The following is a 24,224-nucleotide window of genomic DNA, read 5'->3' as shown; positions in this document are numbered from 1 at the left end:
GGCCAAAGGATCTTCTAAGCACCCTAGAATGGCTACAGTCCAAAAGTGTTTGAGAGTCATCACTCTAAAGAACTGAGCAAGGGAAGCTTCTGAGACTCAACTATATGTGGGAGGAGATCCCAAATGGTTACCGTCAGGAATGAGGGCATTTTATTACAGTCAGCACCAGTTTAACTCAATGGTTCCTATTATGAATTGTGCCCCCACCTCCTGCCCCAAATCCCTACACTCCAATGTGACTACATCTGGAAACAGAGCCTTTAATGAAGTAATCGAAGTTAAATAAAGTCATAGGGTAGGGCCCTAGTCTGGTAGGCCTGAGGTCCTTATAAGAAGAGTCATCATAGTTTGTGTTCTCTTCATGTGGCAGAGAAAAGGCCACACACTACGAGAAGACAGCCATCTGCAAGTGAGGAAAGGACTCTCATTAGAAACCAATCCTGCTGGCACCTTGAGCATGGCCTTTGAGCCTCCAGAACTCTGAGAAAAGTGTTCACTGTTTAAGCCACCTGGTCTGTGGTTTTCATTATAGTGGCCCCAGCAGACTAACAAAGTTCCTAATTTATAATGTAAAAAAATTACACTAATTTCCACAAAGTATTAATTGGCTGAATGCTCACTATCTGTTGACTGAGATTATATATAAATACATATATCAGTTCAGTTCAATTCAGTCACTCAATCGTGTCTGACTCTTTGTGACCCCATGAACTGCAGCATTCTAGGCTTCCCTGTCCATCACCAACTCCTGGAGTTCACTCAAACTCATGTCCATCGAGTCGGTGATGCCATCTAACCATCTCATCCTCTGTCATCCACTTCTCCTCCATCCTTCAATCTTTCCCAGCATCAGGGTCTTTTTGCAATGAGTCAGTTCTTCACATCAGGTGGCCAAAGGATTGGAGTTTCAGCTTCAGCATCAGTCCTGCCAATGAATATTCAGGACTGATTTCCTTTAGGATGGACTGGTTAAATCTCCTTGCAGTCCAAGGGACTCTCAAGAGTCTTCTCCAACACCACAGTTCAAAAGCACCAATCCTTCAGCACTCAGCTGTCTTTATGGTCCAACTCTCACATCCATACCTGACTACTGGAAAAACCATAGCTTTGACTAGACAGACCTTTGTTGACAAAGTAATGTCTCTGCTTTTTAATATGTTGTCTAGCTCTTGGTCATAACTTTTCTTCCAAGGAGCAAGAGTCTTTCAATTTCATGGCTGCAGTCACCGTCTGCAGTGACTTTTTGAACCCCCCAAAATAAAATCTGTCACTGTTTCCATTGTTTCTCCACCTATTTGCCATGAAGTGATGGGACTGGATGCCATGATCTTAGTTTTCTGAACGTTGGGTTTTAAGCCAACTTCTTCACTCTCCTCTTTCAATTTCATCAAGAGATGCTTTAGTTCTTTGCACACAAATAATTTGATGCTACTAGTAACAAGCACTACTGAACTCATCATAATAGTATATAAAAGTCTTTGGAGAAAAAGTTGTATACACATTTAGGAGATATTCTTTTAGTTAGGCTACAGATAATGTTCAGCACTGACATGTTTTCACAGTCAACTCCCTACAATAGTAACTCAATGTTAGTGGAGTAGTAACATTGACCTCCTGGCATCTTTGTTCTTTTGGGTAGGAATCATCTATTCCCAGACCCTTTTAATTAAGTTTGAGAAACACTGCTTACAAACTCTTCCTTTGGAAAATTTATTATGACTCATACAAAAGGCCTTGAAATTCTGCAGCAAAGAAACCAGCTAAAAAAAACTTTAAGTCTGGCTAAATTTGCACTACCCTTGGCTCCGATTCTCTCTCTCTCTCAGCTGCCTCCTGACTGAGGCCATGGCGCACACACAGAATGACATGTGTCAGTTACAGTCTGAGAAAATGGCCTAATTGTAGGCCTCCCAAGAGAAGGTCAGATTTTAGGCCAAGGAACAACCATGACAGCAATGGGATTGAAAGCTGACCTGTTGCTATGTAACTTAAACCATCAATGTTATTTGCCTAAGATTAGAAATTCAATGAGAAGCAACAACATCTCCATCTTACAACTCTTTCTCTACCCCTTGTGGCATTTATCATTATAACACCTTAATCAATATTGGTAAACAGAAGAAGGGTCTAGACCAAGGGTTTCCAAACCTGATTCATCATCAGTATTACCTAAGGAGCTTCTAAAACTGTGGGTACTCAACCCCATCCTTTTCTCATTTGCCTTTTGGTTCTTTCCTTTTCTCAGTTATTTGTAAGATCTCTTCAGACAACCATTTTGCCTTGTTGCATTTCTTTTTCTTGGGGATGGTATTGGTCACCGTCTCCAGTAAAATGTTAGAAATAAGAGAAAAGAAAAGATAAACCCATCTGAATGCATAGTTCCAAAGAATAGCAAGGAGAGATAAGAAAACATTTTTAACTGAACAATGCAAAGAAATAGAGGAAAACAGTAGAATGGGAAAGACTTGAGATCTCTTCAAGAAAACTGGAGATACGAAGGGAATACTTCAGGCAAAGATGGGCACAATAAAGGACAGAAACACTAAGGACCTAACAGAAGCAGAAGATATTAAGAAGAGGTGGCAAGAATACACAGAATAACCAAACAAAAAAAGATCTAATGACCCAGATAACCATGATGGTGTGGTCACTCACCTAGAGCCAGACATTCTGGAGTGTGAAGTCAGTATGCCAGCAAATTTGGAAAACTCAGCAGTGGCCACAGGACTGGAAGAGGTCAGTTTTCATCCCAATCCCAAAGAAGAGCAGTGCTAAAGAATGTTCAAACTACGGCACAATTGCACTCATTTCACATGCTAGCAAGGCAATGCTCAAAATTCTAAAACCTAGGCTTCAACAGTATGTGAACCCAGAACTGCCAGACGTACAAGTTGGATTTAGAAAACGCAGAGGAACCAGAGATCAAATTGCCAGCATCTGTGGGATCATAGAAAAAGCAAGGGAATTCCAGAAAAACATTTACTTCTGCTTCATGGACTACGCTAAAGCTTTTGACTGTGTGGATCACAACAAAGTGTAGAAAATTCTGAAATAGATGGGACTATCAGACCACCTTACCTGCCTCCTGAGAAACCTATATGCATATCAACAGTTAGAAGGGGACACGACAACAGACTGGTTCAAAACTGGGAAGGAAGTATGTCAAGGCTGTATGTTGTCACCTGCTTATTTAACTTATAATAATTTATTACTTCACATGATACATCATGTGAAATGCCAGGCTGGATGAAGCACAAGCTGGAATCAAGACTGCTGAGAGAAATATCAATAACCTCAGATATGCAGATGACACCACCCTAATAGCAGAAAGCAAAGAGGAACTAAAGAGGCTCTTGATGAAGGTGAAAGAGGAGTGTGAAAAAGTGATTCGGGAGAATGGCATTGAAACATGTATAATATCATATATGAAATGAATCACCAGTCCAGGTTTGATGCATGATACTGGATGCTTGGGGCTGGTACACTGGGACGACCCAGAGGGATGGTACAGGGAAGGAGGAGGGAGGGGGGTTCAGGATGGGGAACACGTGTATACCTTTGGCTGACTCATGTTGATGTATGGCAAAACCAATACAATATTGTAAAGTAATTAACCTCAAAAAAAAAAAAAAGACTAGTAAAGAGATTGAATCAGTAGTCAGAAGCCTCTCAAAAAGTAAAGCCCAGAAACAGGTGGTTCACTGGAGAATTCTGCCAAATATTGAAAGAAGAATTTACAACAATCCTTCTCAAACTCTTCAGAAAAATAGAAAAGGAGGAAACACTTCCAAACTCATTATATGAGGTCACAATTACTCTGGTATCAAAGTCAATGATACAACAAGAAAAAAAAAAAAGCTACAAACCCATATCTCTGGTGAATAGTGATGCAAAAGTCCTAAAGAAAACACTAGCAAACCAAATTCAATAGCGCATTAAGAGAATTATACAACAGAACATGTGGGATTTTTCCATGGGATGCAATCAGTGTAATACACCACACAAATGGAATGAAAGATAAAAATCTCATGGTCATCTCAACTGATTAAAATAACGTACTTAACAAAATTTAATACCCTTTTGTGATTAAAGAAAAAAAAAAAATGTTCACCAAACTAGGTACAGAGGAAATCCTTTCAACATAATAAAGTCCATATGTGAAAAGTTCACACCTTACATCATACTCAGTGGTTGAAGATGAAATGTTTTCCTCTAAGATCAGGAAAGGGCAAGCAAGTCTGCACATTCTTTTCATATTCATTCAAACTAGTACTAGAAGTTATAGTCAGAGCAATTAAGCAAGAGAAGGAAATAAAATGCATCCAAATGGCAAAAGGAGAAGTAAACTATCTATTTTTGCAGATAGCATGATCTTTTATGCAGAAAACCCTAAAGATCCCCCCCCCCCAAAAATCTGTTAAAACTAATAAATAAACTAAGATGCAGTAAACAAAATTTTTTTAAAAAGTGGCTTAAAACTCAACATTCAAAAAACTGATCATGGCATCTTGTCCCATCACTTCATGGCAAATAGATGGGGGAATGATTGAAACAGTGACAGACTTTATTTTCTTGGGCTCCAAAATCACTGCAGACCATGACTGCAGCCATGAAACTAAAAAGCACTTGCTCCTTGGAAGAAAAGCTATGACAAATCTAGACAGCATATTAAAAAGCAGAGACATCACTTTGCCCAAAAAGGTCCATCTAATCAAAGCAATGGTTTTTCCAATAGTCAGGTATGGGTGTGAGAGTTGAACCATAAAGAAGGCTGAGTGCCAAAGAACTGATGCTTTCAAACTGTGGTGCTGGAGAAGACTCTTGAGAGTCTCTTGGACAAGAGGGAAATCAAACCAGTCAATCCTAAAGGAACTCAACCCTGAATATTCACTGGAAGAAATAATGCTAAAGCTGAAGCTCCAATACTTCAGGCACCTGATGTGAACAGCTGACTCACTGGGAAAGACTGGGGGTAGGAGGAGAGGCGGTGACAGAGAATGAGATGGTTGGATGGCATCGTCGACTTAATGAACATGAATCTGAGCAAACTCTGGGAGATAGTGAAGGACAGGGAAGCCTGGCATGTTGCAGTCCATGGGGTCACAAAGAGTCAGACACACCTAAGTGCCTGAACAACAGCCCCATCTTGATCATCTCTGAGGGATAGGGATTGAAGACATGAATTTTCACTACGCTCACCCTGGCAATTCTGCTTCAGCAGTCTTGGTACCATTCCTCAGATTTGCATCTGAGAGCTGCATTAATGAATATAACCAATAGCCCCAGTTAACGGCCACACACATCCTTGTCTTTGCCCTATAACTCTGCAACACACTGCCACTTTGAGCTTGCCTAAATCACTTGACCAACAGGATTTTCACAAACTTGATGCAAACAAGTGTTTTTAGCAACCTGATGCATGGATAACCGTATGCTTGCACGTTTCTTCTCTTCAACTGTCACCACAATGAATATCCTAGGCTAGCCTGCTGGAAGGATAGGAGGGGCCTGTGGAATAAAGCTGAGTCATTTCAGCCAAGGCTAGGCTAGGCCAGCCATTACCCTCTACTCATCAGTGCAGATGCATAAGTCCAGCTAAGATCAATCATGGGCAGCCCAGGTCAGCAAAATCATCCAGTGAGCTATAAACATGGGGGAAATAATAAATGGCTATTACATTAAGCCACTAAGGACTGGAGTGGTGTGTTCCACAACCTGTCCCTGATACACAATGGTGGTGCAGAATAATCGGGGGACAGAGCATCTAAATTAAAGGCTGGGCACTGATAGTGCCAGAGAATCTTGCAGAACTTTTCCATGAATATTCTGTAGAATGTTGCTAAAAAGAAGAAAGGGGGTTTTCCAAGGTCAGGTTTCTGAGAAATGCTGTTACATTTAGCTGGTTTCCTTCCTGCAGAATTTCAAAGCCTTTCAAATGAGTCATGACAAATCTTCCAAAGAAAGAGCTTTTAAGCAATGTTTCCCAAACTTACTTGACCACAGACCTTTCCCTATACCCCCATCCCCATGCTGAGCATCACACAAAATGAATATCCCATATAAAGCACACTTCAGATACGATATAAGATGAATGGGTCTTTGTCTTGTTTCAGTGTTGTTTCAGAAGGTACAACTGCACTTAAGGCACGACAGCTACATGGAGCAGGATGGGGAGTAAATAAATTCAAGCAAGGGCTCGTCAACAGTGACAGTGATCCAAAGATGGACTTGCCTGCCTTGTGAAACAGTGGCTCAAAACTGAAAGCATTCAAAGAGAAACAAATGAGGTTCAGTAAATTTTTGTGATTACTAGTTACCTTAAGGTTCTAATTCAGTAACATGCTCAAAAATTCAGATTACTTCTATCAGTTAAAAGTAGTAAGATAGTCACTTTTATATGTCAACTTGATCAAACACTGGCCTAGGTGTTACTGAGAAGATATTTTGCAGATGTGGTTAACATTCATAATAAGCAATATTTAAATAAGCAGATTACTCTCCATCCTGTGGGTGGGTCCCACTTAATCAGTGGAGGGCCTTAAGAGCAAAGACTGAAGCTTCCTATAAAAGAGAAATTCTACTTAAGACTGTAACATAAAAACGCTGCCTGAGTTTACAGCCTGCTGGTCTGCCTCGTGGATTTGTGAGCCCCATAATCATATAAGCCAGTTCCTTAGAATCAGTTGATTGATTAATCTCTTTTCTTTCTCTTCTATCTGCTCTGCTCTTCTCTCTTTCTCTCTGTACTTCTGTTTCTCTGGAGAACTCAGACTAAATACAGTCAGATATCAAACATCATTTATATTTTATTACAATCCTAGATTAGAGTCAGCCTCTAAAACTTCTACCCTGACTGCTTCCTAGTACCTGCCCTGGGCAAATCAAAGTGTTCGGTTTCCCAGATTTATTATTTGGTTCCTGTGAGGACTCTTCTGGATAGTCTAGCTGAGAACTAGAGCTCATAATTGTATTACAGTGATAGCCAGGAGGTGACATTTCTAATATTCCCTTTTTAAGGGGGGCAGATTTTATGAGTCACCTTGGGTGGTATAGTCATTTCACAGCTGTGTAATGTTTGTGAGGAACTGACAGTCCCTCATGAGCCACAGGGACCCAACTTGGCAGGGCCCTAGCACCTATTTATGGCCTGAAATACAGGGGAGGAAGTCACCGGAGGTGGTTCTCTCTTCTGGAACTGAGTCAGACAGATGATAACACTCCAGGTCAGAGTTAATACCAAGTCTGATTTACTGCATCATGTTCTCTGAATGACTTCCTGGGAGCCTAACTGAACTACTGCAAATCCTGAGCTGATATCTAAGACTTACCTATTTAGAAAAAGAAAGAAGAGAACCAGAGATCAATTTTTTTTTAAAGAGGATTTTAAAATAGGAGGAATCAGTAGGGAAAAGACTAAGTGTAGTCCTGTGACTGTGAAGACACAGTCACAGGAACAACCACCCTGCAAGGTTAGGCGCCAGGTTCAAATATTCATCAGAAGACTTGCCACACTGTAGCACTGGCCATAACTACTCCTTGCGGACAGATTCTCGTGCCCATCCATCCTGTATTTCCTGCGCCTAGTTCAATGCCTGGTACATAGCAGGAACTTAAAAAAGACTCACTGAGTGAATGAGCTAGTAAAGACATAAAGCACTTCACATCCACAGAGCTAGAGAATCCAGCCAGGATTATTTCCCATTCCATGAATGCTCTTAGAAGCCTGGCATGATCCTGCACCTGATACTATGTCTTTCTAAGCTTGCCCTAGTACATATATGCAGTTTTTGAGTTCTTACAGTCTCTAGGGCTGGAGCCCTTTTAATTGGTGCATTGTGTTGTTTTTCTGGGGCTGGCATAACAAAGGACCACAGACCAGATAACTTCACCAACAGAAATGTATTTGCTCACAGTCTTAGAGGCTAAGTCTGAGATCAAGGTATTAATAGGGCTGATTTCTTCTGAGGCCTCTCCCTTAGACTTACAAGAGAAATGGCTGTCTTCTCTCTTTGTCTTCACGTGGTTTTTCCTCTCTGCCTATCTGCATCCTAATCGTCTCTTCTTATAAGAATACCAGTCTTAATGATTTAGGGCCCAACCCAATGACCAAATTTAATTACTTTAAAGGCCCTATCTCCAAATATAGTCACATTCTGAGGCACTAGGGGTTAGGGTTTCAGCATATGAATTTGAGTAGTGAAGGGACACACAAATACAGGCTTAGCTCAGAGATCTTGCAGGTTTGGTTCCAGACCATAGCTATAAAGCGTATATCCCAACAAAGTGAGTCACATGATATTTTTTGGTTTCCCAGTGCATATAAAAGTTATGTTGATACTATACTATAGTCTATTCAGGGTGCAATAATAGCATTATGTCTAAAAATGTAAAGTACACACCTTAATTTAAAAATACTTTATTGCTAAAAAATGCTAACCATCATATGAGCCTTCAGGGAGCCCTCATCTTTTTGCTAGTGGGGGGTTTTGCTTCCATGCCAATGGTTGCTCACTGATCAGAGTGGAGGTTGCAAAAAGTTGCTGTGATGGTGCCAATTTCTCAAAGTAGGACAGCAATGAAGACTGCCTCACTGATTGACTTGTCTTTTTATGAAGGGTTACTCTGTGGCATGGAAGACTGATGGCATTTTACACACAGTAGAACTTCTTTCAAAATGGAGACAATCTTCTCAAAACTTGCCACTGCTTAATCAACTATGGTTATGCACTATTCTAAAATCCTTTGCTATCATTACAACATCTTCACAGCATCTTCACCAGGAGCAGATTCTGTTTCAAGCAACTACATTTTCTTTCATCCTTAAGAAGCAGCTCTTCATCCATTAAAGTTTTACTATGCTTGCACGCACTGCTTCAGTCCTGTCTGACTGTTTTGCAACCCAATGGACTGTAGCCCGCCAGGCTCCCCCATCCATGAGATTTCCTAGGCAAGAATACTGGAGTGGGGCACTGTTTCTTTCATTGGATCTTTCAGATTCGGGGATCGAACCTGCATCTCTTACATCTCCTGCACTGGCAAATGGGTTCTTTACCACTAGCGCCATCTGGGAAGCCCCAAAGTTTTATTATGAGTTTGCAGCACTATGAGATTGCAGCAATTCAGCCACATCTTCAGGCTCTGCTTTGAGTTCTCTTGATGTTTCCACACTATCTGCAGCTACTTCCTCCATTAAAGTCTAGAACTTCTCCAAGTCATCCATGAAGGTTCAAATCAAGTCTCAAACTCCTGTTAATGCTGATATTTTGACTTCTTCCCATGAATCATAAGAAGAAGGCACTGGCACCCCACTCCAGCGTTCTTGCCTGGAAAATCCCATGGATGGAGGAGCCTGGTGGGCTGCCGTCTATGGGGTCGCACAAAGTCGGACTCGACTGAAGCGACTTAGCAGCAGCAGCAGCATGAATCATAAATGTTCATAATGGCATCTAGAATGGTGAATCTTTTCCAGAAGATTTTCAATTGACTTTGCCCAGATCCACCAAAGGGATCAGTATTTATGGCAGTCATAGCCTTATGAAATACTGTATTTCTTAAATAAGAAGACTTGAAAATCTAAATGACTCCTTGTTTATTGGGCAGAAGGAATGTCTTAGCAAGCATGAAGACAACACTAATCTCATTGTATATCTCCACTGGATCTCTTGGGTGAGCAGTGGTGCTATCAACAAGCAATAATATTTTGAAAGGAATAATTTTTTCTAAGTAGTAGGTCTCAAAAGTGGGTTTAAACCATGTTGTAAACAGATGTGCTATCTACCAGGCTTTGTTGTTCCATTTACAGGGCAAAGGCACAGTAGATTCAGCATAATTTTTAAGGGTCATAGGCTTTTTTGAATGATAAATGAGCACTGGCTTCAACTTCAAGGCCTCAGCTGCATTAGCCCCTAACAAGAGTCAGTCTGTCCTTGAAACTTTGAAGCCAGGAATTGACTCTCCTCTCTAGCTATGAAAGTCCTAGGTGGCATCTCCTGCCAGTGTACGCCTGTTTCATCTAGCAAATCTGTTGTTTACTGTAGCTACCTTTGTGAATTATCTTAGCTAGATTTTCTTGATAACTTCCTGCAGCTTCTATATCAGTACTTGCTGCTTTGCCTGGCACTTTAATATTATAGAGATGACTCCTTTCCTTAAACTTTATGAACTGACTTCTGCCAGCTTCCAACTTTTCTTCCACAGCTTCCTCACCTGAATCAGCCTTCATAGAAGAGAGTTGGGTCCTTGCTGCAAATTAGGTTCTGGCTTAAGGGAATGTTGTGGCTGGTTTGATCTATCCAGGTCACTGAAATTGCCTCCATTCCAGCAATACGGCCATTTCACCTTTTTAAGCATTTATGTCTTCACTGGAATAGCATTTTCAATTTCTCCCAAGAACTTTTCCTCTCCATTCACAACTTGGCTAACTGCTTGGCACAAGAGGTCTAGCCTCTAACCTGTCTCAGCTTTCCACATGCTTTTCTCACTAAGTTTAATCATCTTTAGCATTTGATTTAAAGTGGGAGATGTGAAGCTATTCCTTAACACTTATAGGCCATTGTAAGGTTATTAATTGACCTAGTTTCAATTCTGTGGAGTCTCAGGGACTAGGGAGGTCCAAGGAGAGTGAGAGAGATGGGGGAACACTGGTCAGTGGTATAGTCAGAACACTCACAACATTTATCAATTTCATTCCCTGTCTTGTACGAACATGGTTCATGGTACAACATTGTAACATGAAAGATCACTGATCATAACAAATATAACAATAATGAAACAGTTTGAAATATGGCAAGAATTACCAAAATGTGACACGGAGATGTGAAGTGAACAAATGTTAAAAAAAAATGTGTCTGACAAACTTAATCATCACAGGGTTGCAATGAAACCTTCAACTTGCAAAAATATCTACAAAGTGCAATAAAGCAAGGTATACCTGTATGTATGTGTACACACGTACACAAACACACAATATATACGTTATATATATACATATGTAAACATTTTCATTGCTTTAGGGTCAGGAAGAGAGGCTCTTTCCATCCATTCTACCTCAGTATCTTCTCTCACACTGCATCAAGCCCTCACTAAGCATGAAGGGAGATGAACTGCAAGGTATATTGTCTGTGTCTTTTCTCTAATTGCTCATTAAATCACTTTCAGATTAATCAATTTCTTTTTAATTGATCTCAATTTTTCATGTCTCCTTTAATAATTCTTGAAATCTGACAGAAATAGGAACTTCATAAGAGTCTCGAAGTGACCCACAGTGAAGTCACTAGATCCTTCCTGAGGACTGGCCTTGTGTCTGTGTATCACAGCATATAGCACATTACCTGGCTAATAATAGGTGTCTAAAAATATATGGTTAAAATGATGTATGTAGGAAAACAGATTTCTTGCTAGGTTCCTGTTTTCAAGTTCCAGAGTTACATTTGCCCCCTAAGCGATATTCCCACATGCTGAGTCATGCTGAGTCCATTGTACCTTACTTTTTTAAAAACATACTTATGTAGAGTCATTTATTTCCTGGAGTTTCAGCAGACTTGTGTTTGCAGCTGTTTAAAGTAAAACAGGGGCTAGAAAACTTTAGGATTTATTTACAAAAAAACAAAAACCAAATGGCATCAACTTATGAGACAGTATGGTCCATTCATAGATGAGCCCCACTGATTTACTGACCGGCAACCAGCCATGGAGCACACAACTCCCAACTGCTGGGGCAGTTTGGTCAATAGGCACACACCTGTCAGGTCAGTCTGGCTCCTGACCTTGCCTTTGCCCTGGTTTAAAAGGCAGCATCAAGAGGCAACCATGGGCACTTGGTTATTTCTAGAGTCCTCCTTGTCTAACACATATCAATGTCTAGACATTCATATGACAGGGAAGAAATCCATCAATCTGTAGACCTTACTGTTGAAAGTCTTGGAAACATCACTTCTAACCTTCTGTATCTTGGGCCTGTAGCTGGTTATTTGACTCTGATCCTTGAATGAATGATTCTGATCTGGTTAACTTCCTGTCTCCTGGCTTCAAGTCTGCATATACTCTAGTTCCTGTTACGGCTATCTGTTGGGAAAAGGATGAGGTTATCTGTTGCGGTAAGGATGAGGAAATAAATAATAACTACTACAACACAGTGACCAGTCATCAAGTTTCTGACCTGTCAATTCAAAACAGAATATCAAGAAAACAGAAAATAAAATCCACATCCTCTATGTTGAGGTTGAGGAGTCCTGACTGATAGATATATGGATGGGCCACAATTTAGCTTCTTGAGAAATTTCATCATCAGTTGTCAAATCAGTTATAACCTAATGATTCTATCCTGCCACTGAAAACCAGTAGCCAAGTCCTGAAAGGCCACCTTCCAGTGCTCTCTGACACTGCAGTGTAACTTCCAGGACATCACTAGATGGGGTTTGACACTGAATTCCACATCATGAGGACCAAAATTCAAAACTCAGCTCTGTAATCGATACATGTATATGTATGGCTGAGTCCCTTTGTGGTTCATCTAATAGGTCAGCTAGTATTAATTAATCCTTAATAATTAATTATTAATCAGCTATACCTCAATACAATATAAAAAGTTCAAAAGAAAGAGAAAACTCAGCTCTGCAGTATCTACATTCTCTAAACAAGTTACTAAGCCTCCCTTTCCAGTTTATTTACCAAATCAGAATATAGGCACCTAACCCCTAAACGAAGTGCTGTAAGGATTCAATAAGATCAGGAATCATTCTGTCAATTAGCCAACAAATATTTACTGAAGGCACTGTAGTGGCTAGACACTGCTCTAGGAACTAGGGGTCAGCTGTGAACCAGCCCTAGTGCAGCCTATCTTTTAGCGGAGAGAACTGGACAAAAAAATCAAAGAGCAAATAAATGAGTAGGACAAGGAGAGACAAGGGGTAATACAGTATAGAGTAAAAGGCTCTCATTTGAAAAGAGGACATACGCACAGCCCTCAGAATGAAGTGAGAGACGGAGACACGCACACACTTGGGGAAAGAACAGGCCTCCCTTCAACCCCTCTCCCCAAGGATACAGCAAGAGCAGAAGGCCTGAGGCAGGACTGCACTTGACATGTTGAAGGGGGCATCTGGAGGCTAGCATAGGTGAAACGGGTGAGCAAGGACAAGATGGTAGAAGATGAGGTCAAGAATGTTGCCTTGTACCAGGTAGAGCCTTGTACCCAGTGAATCAACATTTGGATTGTATTCTCTCATAGGAAGCAGCTGGATGATCTGAGCAGAAGAATGATATGAGTCTACCTGTGTTCTAAAGGACCACTGTGGCTGCTGTGTTAAAAAAGCCCAATAGACAAGGCTGGAAGAAGGCAGACTGGTTAGGAGACCATGGAAGTGTCTAGGTGAATAAGAATCAAGGCTTGGGCTAGACTGACAGCAATGCAAGCAAGAGAAGTAATATCGGGGTGTCTTTTTAGGTGGACCTACTAGGCTTTGCTAATAGATTAGATGTGGATAGCAGATAAAGCGCTTGGTTGCTGTTGTCGTTTATTCGCTCAGTCATGTCCAGCTCTTTGTGACCCCATGGACTATAGCCTGCCAGGCTCCTCTGTCCATGAGATCTTCCAGGCAAGAAACCTGGAGTGGGTTGCTATTTCTTTCTCCAGATTAGATGTGGACAGCAGATAAAGCCCCCGGTATATAGTATTATTCAGAACCTTTTGATCTGGGGGGGCTACAGTGGAGGCATCCTCAAAACACAGATCTAGAAGAGTAAGACTACATCCAAGCATCAGCTCTACAATCAGGACATAATGGCTCAAAACTGAGATCCACAGTGTCACCTTAACAAGACAGCCCAGTACTACTGCCAGCAAGATAAGACCAGACCTCAAAGGTTTTAATATAGCTAAAGAAGGGATATATCAGCCAAATGGGGGTTTTATACATGAAAACATACATAAAAAGGGAATTACAGAGGCAGAAGCTGACTGTACCTTTCCAAACACCATCCAGAGTATGGGAAGCCTTGCCAAGCGATGTCAGTTATTATGGTCCCACTGGCAAGGCCACTTCTATTGCAGGATTGATATAGGGAATTGCAGCCAACTGACTTCGAGTATCCTCAACTTTTGGCAAGATACGTCTCATTGCGGAGATGGATGCTGATTGCTTGGTAAGGAAGGCAGGCAGTAACAAGGGAAATCTGGCTATCACAATCACAATAGAGTCCAGAAAATGACTATTAACAGGATAGAAGGCTCTAAGACAAAGGCAGACAAGTCAGAAAATCACTGTTCCTTGGCCCAGGTGCAGAATTGTGGTCAAACATAAAGTTCTCTCTTCTATAGAACCCCCAATCTGTATTACCACCTTTAAATTAAAGGGCAGTAATATTTGCCATGTGTAGACATGCTTGGATAAAAAAGCACCATGATAAATTTTTTCACCCTTGGTGCTAAGTAGTGAAGAACTTGATGGATTATTTTCAACGGCTAAAATATCAACACTAAATTTTGTTAGCTCTTGCATAATTCAGTTTAAAAGAAAATTGTTCTTTGGAAATGGTATCCTACTGATTGACCCTAAAAAATACTTAGTGTTTATTGCTGCATGAGATTTATCAGGTTTTGGAAACTCTACCATTCCATGTAAATGGATATTTCACAGGATTGATTACAACCCACAGACCCACCAATATTTTAAGTATGTTGACAAAAAAATAACTCTAAAATAGATTACACTCTGTTCAGTGCCCTCTTAAATAGAGGACATTGAAAATATTTCATCCTTTTCTTAATGAATCAGATTCATTACTATGAACATGAGCAATCATGAAGGCCTCAGAAACCACTGACCTCCAAAGAGTGACACATTCTTGAACTAAATGGTCCCTCTGAAAAATGAACTATTACAATAGTTTTTCTTTGGCCCCTCTGTATCAAAGAATTACTTTCTGTTTTGGCTACTGCCAGTATGTCTGACTTTTCCAGAAAGCTATGCACTGAATTTTGTCCCCCTAAAATTGTTATTCTGAAATCCTAACACCCAGTGTGATGGCATTTGAACATGGGGCCTTTGGAAGGATAATAGGTTTAGAGGAGGTCATAAGGATGGGCCCTTCATAATGGGATTAGTGTCCTTATAAGAAAACACTTCACTCAGTCGTGTCCGACTCTCTGCAACCCCATGGACTATAACCTGCTAGGCTCCTGGGGAATTCTTCAGGCAAGAATTCTCCAGGCAAGAATACAAGAATGGGTAGCTATTTCCTTTTCCAGGGGATCCTCCCGACCCAGGGATCAAACCTGGGTCCCCTGCATTGCAGGTGGATTCTTTACTGTCTGATCCACCAGAGAAGCCCCATAAGAAAACACACCAGAGACTTTACTTTCTCTCTCTCCTCGCATGCATGCTCTGAGAAAAGGCCACTGAAAAGCTAACTCTCTGCAAGCCAGTAAGAGGGCTAGGAACCAAACTGGACTGTACCTTGATCTTTTTCTTCCAAGCTTCCAGAAATGAGAGGAATAAATGTCTTGCTTAGGTCACCCCATCTATTGTATTTTGTTATGGCAGCACAAACTGACTAAAACACAATGCAACCACATTTCCACTTCTGAGTCACTACTTCTAATCTGGACTTCCTTGGTGGTGCAGTGGCAAAGAACCCACCTGCCAGTGCAGGAGATGCAGGTTTGATCCCTGGGTGGGGAAGATCCCCTGGAGAAGGAAATGGCAACTCACTCCAGTATTCTTGCTTGGGAAATCCCATGGACAGAGGAGCCTGACAGCCTACAGTCCCTAGGATCACAAAAGGGTCAAACATAACAAAGCAACAAAACAATAACAACAACATTTCTGATCTACTATGAACCACTTGACCAAAGTTTGCTTAAAGCAAAAGTTTGAATGTGATCCATGGAGGCTATTTCATTTGTTTTGACTGCTCAACTGTCTTCATTATCTACTCTCAAATTCCAAGTTAAATTTTGGCATTCAGAAGTTCAGTGTTTACATTTCTTTTCTAGGCTACTAATAGCTGAACACTGGTTAATAAAATTAAAAATCTGTACTGATAGTAATTTATTATTTTTTTAAGGAAGGGGGGAAAATGTTTAATTGTCTCAAATCTGAGTTAAGAAAAGACTCTCAAAGCCCCTCTAAGTTCAGAGACATTCTCTTCGAGAAATCATGATGATTTTTTTTTTCTGACTTTTAGCATTTTTGGTGTGAATGGATGAAAGATTTGGCAAGGGTGGGAGTGAGATGGAGAAGCAAATAGAAACTGTATATGGAGAATTTATATTGTCTTTAGGGATATAGTTAAGATGGTATTTTTAGACATTTGGGAGTTTGGGAGAATTGAGGGTAAGGGAGGACTATTGCCAATGAAACTTTTGGAATAATAAAAGTAATTAGTATGCAGTTCACGTCAAACATATTATTACTGTGGTTGGGTGACAAGGTAAGCATAAACTGCAAAAGACTATTATTCTGAGAGTAAATAATGTAATTTCTGACCAATTTTAGCATTTGTCCTAGGTAGGGAAAGCTACTAGTTTGCAGTAGGAGTTGGGACTCCCTCGAGTTGGTTTTTTCTGTTTTTTAGTAATTTAATAACGAGTGGTGAACATGCTTAACACAATGGGGACAAGGAATACTTGATGAGGAACCTTCTTAGGAGATAAGATTTTAAGATTATCAGTTGCTAATAAGGCCCTGGAGAAGAAAAAAATGTACTTTGCAAGTAATGACTTGTTATTTCATGTACATTTTATGCTGTGTATATATTATGATGACTCCTGGATATAAGAGAGGAAAGGAAATAGAGCTTAGTTACACAGTAAATAAAGAAGAACATTGACTTATTTCAACTTCTACCTTGGATGCAGAGCCAGGTGCGTCAAGTGGGTACTATGTACCATGAATGCAAATATTTTCTAAGCCAGGGGCTAGGATTTTAGGAGTGGCAATTGAAAAATTAAAAATGAAAAAGCAAGAAAGAAAATTAGGTGATTCTCCCTTGCCTGTGTTATAAGCACAGGGCCCTATGTGGAAGTGCCATTAAGTGCCTACCATCTCTCCTCCAGCAAATTTTCTAACTTGGCCAAGCACAGTAGCTTAGACACAGTGGGGCAGCTTAAATGTCTGTGCAAGAAACAGCTACATTTGTAAGTTTCCTAAGCAGTGTCACCTAAATTATTATAGCAGTCTCCTGTGAGATTTCATTACTCTTAATAATTTGTAGATAAGGAAGGCAGAACTCAAGAAGTTAAATGCTTTCCCAAGATCAAATAGTCAAGCAGGATCAAAGATGGGTCCCCAACTTAGATCTGACTCCAAATTCAAAGCTTCAAAGCTCTTTTCCCAGACTATACAGCAACCATATAAACCAAACAAGAGGCATGTGCATCCCCCAGCACTGGGCTTGACCACAGCCTGGCAACACAATAAAAATTAGCTCCAGAGTAACAATCCAAATCCAAAGAATTGGTTTCACACTACACCGTCTAGATCCCAGCTTATTTTCAATGCCTCAATCCACCCACAATTACAATGACATTCTGGCTTAGAAAGAGCATTTCATCACGCACCCATCATGAACCCTTATTCACTGGAAAACTATGTAGCATTTACTCAAAAGTTCTTTGACTGTCATTCATCCCTCAGTTTTCAATCAGCTGTCTGTTGGTAGCATCTGAAATGACAGAGCTTGTTTGCAATGAATGACAGGGTAATTTTCAGTGAAGCTCAAGTTTATGAACTTGAAGTTACAGCAAATGTGTAAAGTGAGATTGAAAACACCATCGCATCAGCTTTTCAGAGTTTAAAGATTCTTCAAAGCATAAAGAAGAATCACCAAGCTACTCATATATGTCATTAATTTGAATGGAAAATAATTTCAAATGCTTCTTTTCCATGCAGATTTTGAACAAGAATTTTGTTTCCCAGAGATTTCTTATTTCAGCTCCACCTGGAGAGCTGGTCAATCTGACTTACCTCCATGAAAGATTTCAGGGGTCTCACTTTTCCTTGAGTTGCTTTGGCCTTGTGTAAATCATCAAGGTTGGTATTTAATCCATGTTCATCTGTCATTTCTTCATATGTATGTCATTGTTCCCTGTCTTTTGTTCCTTCCCTGAGGATAAGGACTGCATATTACATATTTCATACTGTAACAAAACCCTATAGACAGATAAAGTAACAGCACTAGGTCTTAAAAGTAGCAGGTATTACTATATGGAATTTAGAGGTAAATTTAGTGGTATCACTGATTACACAGTGGTAGAAGGGTTGAAAAGCCAAAAAACTGTAAGGCAGCCCACAAGTCAGCAACAGTTGGAAGTCCTATCACTGTTGGGGCCAGGGGGAGGGGGTGAGAGGGGAAGAGGCGGGGGAGGTGCAAATGATGGGAGGAGGTGTTACACAGCCCAGAAGCCAGAGCCTTTCAGTAAGAGCTGGAACCATGCAGGAGACCCAGCTACTGCCAGAGACACCAAAGGAAGCAAAAAGAGAGGTAAGAAAACTGACTTCTCTGTCTTACTCTCACCCCCCAATTTTCTACCATGCCTTCTTTGGGTGCACCTACTTAGGAGCCAAAGAGTAAAAGAGAGTGTATCTGTGACACAAACCAGAATGAGAAAAGAATCAGAGAGTAAACAAACAGCTTAAAGAAACAATGATTAACAAATTCTTATGGTAGATACAGAAATCAATCCATAAGCAATCATCATTTATTACAACTTGAGTTTCCCTTTTAAAATGATTAGCATAAAGACTACAGGATGAAAGGTTAAGATGTGTATAGAGTAGTCTTGCTTTTAGCAATGGGAGATCAGGAGATTTGGACCAGTCTTCTTTCTGAGGATAACTAATGTACATACACACAATACATATACATATTCTGCTTGAAAGCACTGGATACTGAGCAAGATAGTAACGATCCAGTGTTTGGATTTTCCCTCTGATAGAATTTACTGACTCAGGAAGAGGCAGCCAAAGGGCTATGCAGTACTGTTCCGCAGCTTCATGGAGATAAAATCACAAATGTTGTAGTCTTAGGCTTGGTAAGAGAGTCTAAAACAAAAGTGTTAGTTGCTCAGTCATGTCCAACACTTTTCACCTCATAGACTGTAGCCTGCCAGGCTCCTCTGTCTATGGAATTCTCCAGGCAAAAATACTGACGTGGATAGCCATTTCCTATTCCAGGGGATCTTCCTGACCCAGAGGTTGAACCCAGGTCTCCTGCACTGCAGGTGGATTCTTTACCATCTGAGCCACCAAGCAAGCCCAAGAGAGTCTAAGTCACCCTAACAGAGTAAACCAGAAGGAGCCTGGCTCTTACAGCCATTTCAGCTGAGCTTTGAATCATCTTCATCCCCAAAATTGGATTAAGATGATTTCAAATTTAAGAGCTGCCAGGCATGTAGTAGAAGAAAACATAAGTCTTCCCCAAAGAAAGAACTTATCTTACACATCAAGTTATTTCTACACATAATTTTTCAATACAGCTTCTGAAACCCAATAAAATAACAGCAAGAAAATAAGAATAAGAAACATAGAGCCAACAGATGATGGAAAGAGACTCACAGTAGATCCAGATATTAGACTTATCAGGCATGAATTTTAAGATAACTATAGTTGCTAAGTGATGATAACTGTTGAAATTGGGTGATGGATTTTTGTGGGTTCTCATATATTTTCCTCCACTTTACAGTATATATTGTGATTTTTTTTTCCATGATGAAAAGAAAAAAGTCTATGAATCAATCCAAAGAGAATCCTAGTTGGCTCTTTTGTCATCACCACATCAGGAACACACTGAACACCACTGTCAAGGGAAACATCACATTATCTTTCTGACATTCATCAAAGTTTGGTAAGTCATGAACAGCAATGAAATACTGAAAGCAGAAAGACAAAACTATATTTACTCTTTCAAGGAAATAAAAGGCCAGATTGTGAATTCAGCAGAGAATAGCATTTACTTTTAAAGGACATTTCAAACTGAAGAACAATTAAGTAGAAATTCTAGAAATGAAAAATACAATAAAGTGAAGACCTCAATGGCTCAGTTTAGAGCAATTTATACATAACTGAAATCAGACTTAATGAACTAAAACTAGTGACATAAGAAAAATACTTAACATAAAGAGGCAAAAAGTTGGAAAATATTTTTCAAATAGGGTAGGAAAATATTGAGACTCTCTAATATACTTCTGGAATCCTAGAGAGAAAGGAAAGCAATAAATGAGTCAAAAAAAAACATATTAAGAAACAGTGGCTAAGAATTTTCCCAAATGATGAAAAACAATAAATTGAGGATTCAAGAAGTCCTACAAACTCCAAATAGGGTATAGAAGTCCTCACGTAGGCTTTACTAGCCAAACCACAGTAAAACTGCTGAAAACCAAAAACAAAGAGATATTTTAAATGCAGTTAGTGTAGGTGGCTCATGTAGGAGACCCAGTTCAATCCATGGATCAGGAAGATCCACTGGAGAAGGGAATGGCAACCCACTCCAGTATTCTTGCCTGGAGAATTCTATGAACAGAGGAGCCTGGTCGGTTGTAGTGCATGGGGTTGCAAAGAGTTGGACAGGGCTGAGCAACTAACACGTCCACTTTCAGGGTACAAAGAAAACTGCTTTTAAAGAAGCAGTGAGACCAACAACCATCTTCTCCAAACATGAAAATGAATACCAACTGAAATTTCTTCAAGGTAGGTGCCTTTTGGTGCTTCCCAGGTGGCGCATTTGGTAAAGAATCCACCATGCAGAAGACATGTTCAATCCCCAGGTTAGGAAGAGCCCCTGGAGAAGGAAATGGCAACCCACTCCAGGATTCTTGTCTGGAAAATCCCATGGGCAGAGGAGCCTGGAGGGCCACAGTCCATGGGGTTGCAAAGAGTCAGACATGACAGAGCACACATGTAGTATAGGCGCCTTTTGAGAGGAAAAAGGAATGACTGGGAAGAGACAAGAGGAGGCCCTAAGGGCTGCTGTTGATAGTTTACTTCTTGACTTTGATGTGCTTACACAGATATTTACTCCATGATTAATCACTGAACTATATATTTTTATGGTTAGTATAGTTTTCTGTATGTTTATCATAGTTCATAATATGTTTAAAAAGCAGGTTATGGTTGAAAGAACTCTAATTATTAAATAATCATGTAATAACTGTCAGGCTGTGCTTAGCTCTATTGGAGAGCAAACTATATTGTACAGTAAAATTTTAGGCTACAGAAGGAGAATCCCAAATATTTGAGATAAAAAAGTTCTATGAAGCCAAAGTGTGTAATTGAAACCAGTCTATCCTCTTCTTTCTTGTTTGTGATCCTGAAGAAGCCTGACTGTAAAGACCAAATACATATGCTAATCACAAACAGTCATATCAATAATATGTTAAATACACTTTCAAAGTGCTTAGTGGAAACCTTTGAAAGCCATTTGCCTCCAAACCTTAACCATACACCATCCACTGCTTTTATTATTTGTCAAGTTTTGCATTCCAGAATTTAATAAACAAAGGGGCCAGACTAAGTCTTTATAATTATTTCATCATTAATCATGCCATCTTTGATCACTGACTTTTCTCTACAATAAAATATGTAAGCCATCAAAATTATAGGATGGAAATATATTGATGCCATTCGCTCTAGGCGTGGTAAGCTGCATCCATGCTGCCTCTCATACTCCTCAGGGTTGCCATAAAAATGCCAAGAGAAGCTAATTGCACATAGTAAGAGTTTTAATTGACGGGCACCTGACCATTACAGCAATTTGCACTTCCAGAAGCATCCCAGCTGACATTGTTATAGATTAACATAACTGAAAAAAGTGGGACTAATTGGAGCAATTAATTAAAAATACACAATTAGCTTCCACAGCAGAGATATTTTTTTAGTTTTCACCCTCATCGCTTGAGGCCTGTGAGGATTGTATGGAGTCTTACTACATGGGGGTTGTCTGTGCTGATAATTAAAAAGGAGAGACTTGGCAAGAGGTGGGAAACAGAGGGGACAACTCACAGGCCAACCAGGTGATGGAGTATGGCCAGTTTCCCTCGGGATGAGCCAAAAGAGTAGGGCAAAGGTCGGGAGCCTGAATGAGAACACAAGGTGGTGTCTAAATAAGAGGCCCAGAAGCTGAGGGGTTTCATTCTCTTATCAGTTCCTCTGTCTGAAAAGAAGGAGGGTAACTGGCACTTGTCTGTCCACTTCCTAAGAATATGGCGCAGAGTCAGGGACGACTTCAGTATTGTCAGTTGCCCCTTTGCCCTTCACTCTCACTACCATCCAGCCTGAGGCTGGAGGACTTCAAAGTTTGGCAGCTGGTTCCTAGAATAAAATCTGATTTCTCTGGTTCCATGTTGGAGGGATAAGAAGGATTCAGCACATTTCTAGAAGGATGTGAAGAATCAAGAAAAGGACATATTCTCATCTGCTCACATTCTGGTCTCACGGCAAACTGACTTAGCTCTCACCTGAAACATGCATAGAATGTGCCAATGAGCCTGAGCTACAGGGTATATCACAGAAATTCCTTTTCTATACTTAAAATCAAGATGTCAGGGTGAAGTTTGCACCACAAAGGAAGCTGAAAGTGAATGAGTAAAGAGTAAAGATTCTTATTGGTCAAAGTCTGAGAAAGGTCACTACATGATGTCACGAGTCCATCCACAGAGGACCTGCCTGGGTTTTCCTTGGCACCCTTTTCCTGGGCACTCTGCTAGGAAGTAACATCCTACATAGGCTCGATTCTTCCCATGATCTACTCTGTTCCAGTGAGATGGAGCTAGAATCACAGTGACAGTCTATGTAAAGAGGACGCTCCAGTGAGCAAGTGATATGATTTAGGCTCCAAAGAGAGATCTTTGTCACAGCTGTTTTCACGCTTTGGTACATGTCACATCTGAAAAAAGAAGATGAACTTGATTCTTGGTTACAAATAAACCAGGTCACTGTTTCAGCATTTTAGTTCAAGCACAGGATTGTAGATACATGTTTTTGTATGATACTTCCACAGACTGCAGATGACAAGTATAGTGGCAAAATACTGACCAGTTCCATAAATTCCTACATATTTAATAGAAACAAATAGTGAACGCTAGAAAACAATGCAAAACCATTCTAAAAGTTGCTTAGCTAAAAATTTGAATAAGTAATGCTAGTGATGATTATATAGAGGAAAAGGTAAAATTTACCTTTATTTTCCCTCTTGATTCAACACTTAGCTATTGTAGCAATGATTGGACAGTTGATACATTTCTCTTTAACCTCAAACATATTTGCATTTTCTTTGCCATCCTCTAGCTGAACACATAAATCATAGCTACTTGCGCTTAGTAAATATGTTCATCACACAGGCAATCAAAAATTTATGATGCTTCAGTGACTGATGAAAAATGCCAAAACATTTTAATTGCTTTATATATCCACGGCTTCAAGCTCACTCTAACAAAACCAATTAAGGCACTGGCATAACATTTGGCGGCAGAGAACAAATAGATGTAACCTCAAATTACATTCATTACCAAAACTGTTTCCATTGTTAAGGATGAGAAAAATTGTGTTGAATTAGAATATTATAGATGATATTTAGACCAAGAGGTACCAATAGGCTGCTTAGAGATCAGCCTCCCCACCTTACCAGAATTGTAAAACCAAAATCAAAAACCCCAGAAATTCACAAGAAAGAAAATAAAAAAGGAAGCAAATAACCATTATTATTAATATATGTCTGTGGGCCCAAAATCAAAGGCAAAAGTGTGGAGAAGTTGGTATAGACAATAACTTCTCTTTTTTTTTCTATTTGAATTCAGCCTAAATAGCTTTAGACTAAAGTAAACTGACATACCAGTACAGGCAGGAACATAATCAGAGACAGATAATAAGAAGCAGTGACTTTCCCCAGTTCTTGGCCCAAGAACTGACCCCAACCTGACCACTGCTCAAGGAAGAAGAGAATAAAAGGGAGATAACAAGCTAGCTCGGCCTTGCTCTGTTTAGGAATGGTCTTGGACTTGAAAATTCAGCTCTTATAGAGAAAAAAATAGGAAATAACAAGCTACAATCAATGGCTAAATGTGATACTAGGAAAGTATCATTTGGGTGAATCAGGAAAGCTCTCATCTGAGAGTAACAGAAAATCCATCTAACATCGACTCAACTAAGAGCATGTTTAACCCTCAGCAAAAGTCTGGATGCAGGCAATGGTTAGTGTCAGTACACCAGCTAAAAGATAGCAGGGCCATG

General features: G+C 40.1%; 1 long non-coding RNA gene across 6 annotated transcripts in view; it reads right to left on the bottom strand.

Moving 5' to 3' along the window:
• LOC120867297 overlaps positions 1-24,224 on the bottom strand; it is a 157,423-nt gene that overhangs the window by 94,803 nt on the left and 38,396 nt on the right. For 3 of the 6 annotated variants that reach the window (XR_005721856.1, XR_005721863.1, XR_005721866.1), the window contains exons 2-3: positions 17,967-18,105; positions 11,909-12,063 (exon numbers count right to left, since the gene is read on the bottom strand). This is a non-coding gene — a long non-coding RNA (uncharacterized LOC120867297). Of the gene's footprint in view, positions 1-11,908; positions 12,064-13,963; positions 14,392-15,638; positions 15,679-17,966; positions 18,106-21,998; positions 22,074-24,224 lie in introns of those variants that run through there. The other 3 variants (XR_005721852.1, XR_005721869.1, XR_005721868.1) reach the window with 3 other exon arrangements.

Source organism: Oryx dammah, unplaced genomic scaffold, assembly GCF_014754425.2.
Source record: "Oryx dammah isolate SB20612 unplaced genomic scaffold, SCBI_Odam_1.1 HiC_scaffold_1, whole genome shotgun sequence".
Taxonomy (NCBI): Eukaryota; Metazoa; Chordata; class Mammalia; order Artiodactyla; family Bovidae; genus Oryx; species Oryx dammah.
Note: the sequence above shows the minus strand (reverse complement) of the source record. Positions and strands in the feature narration are given on the sequence as shown.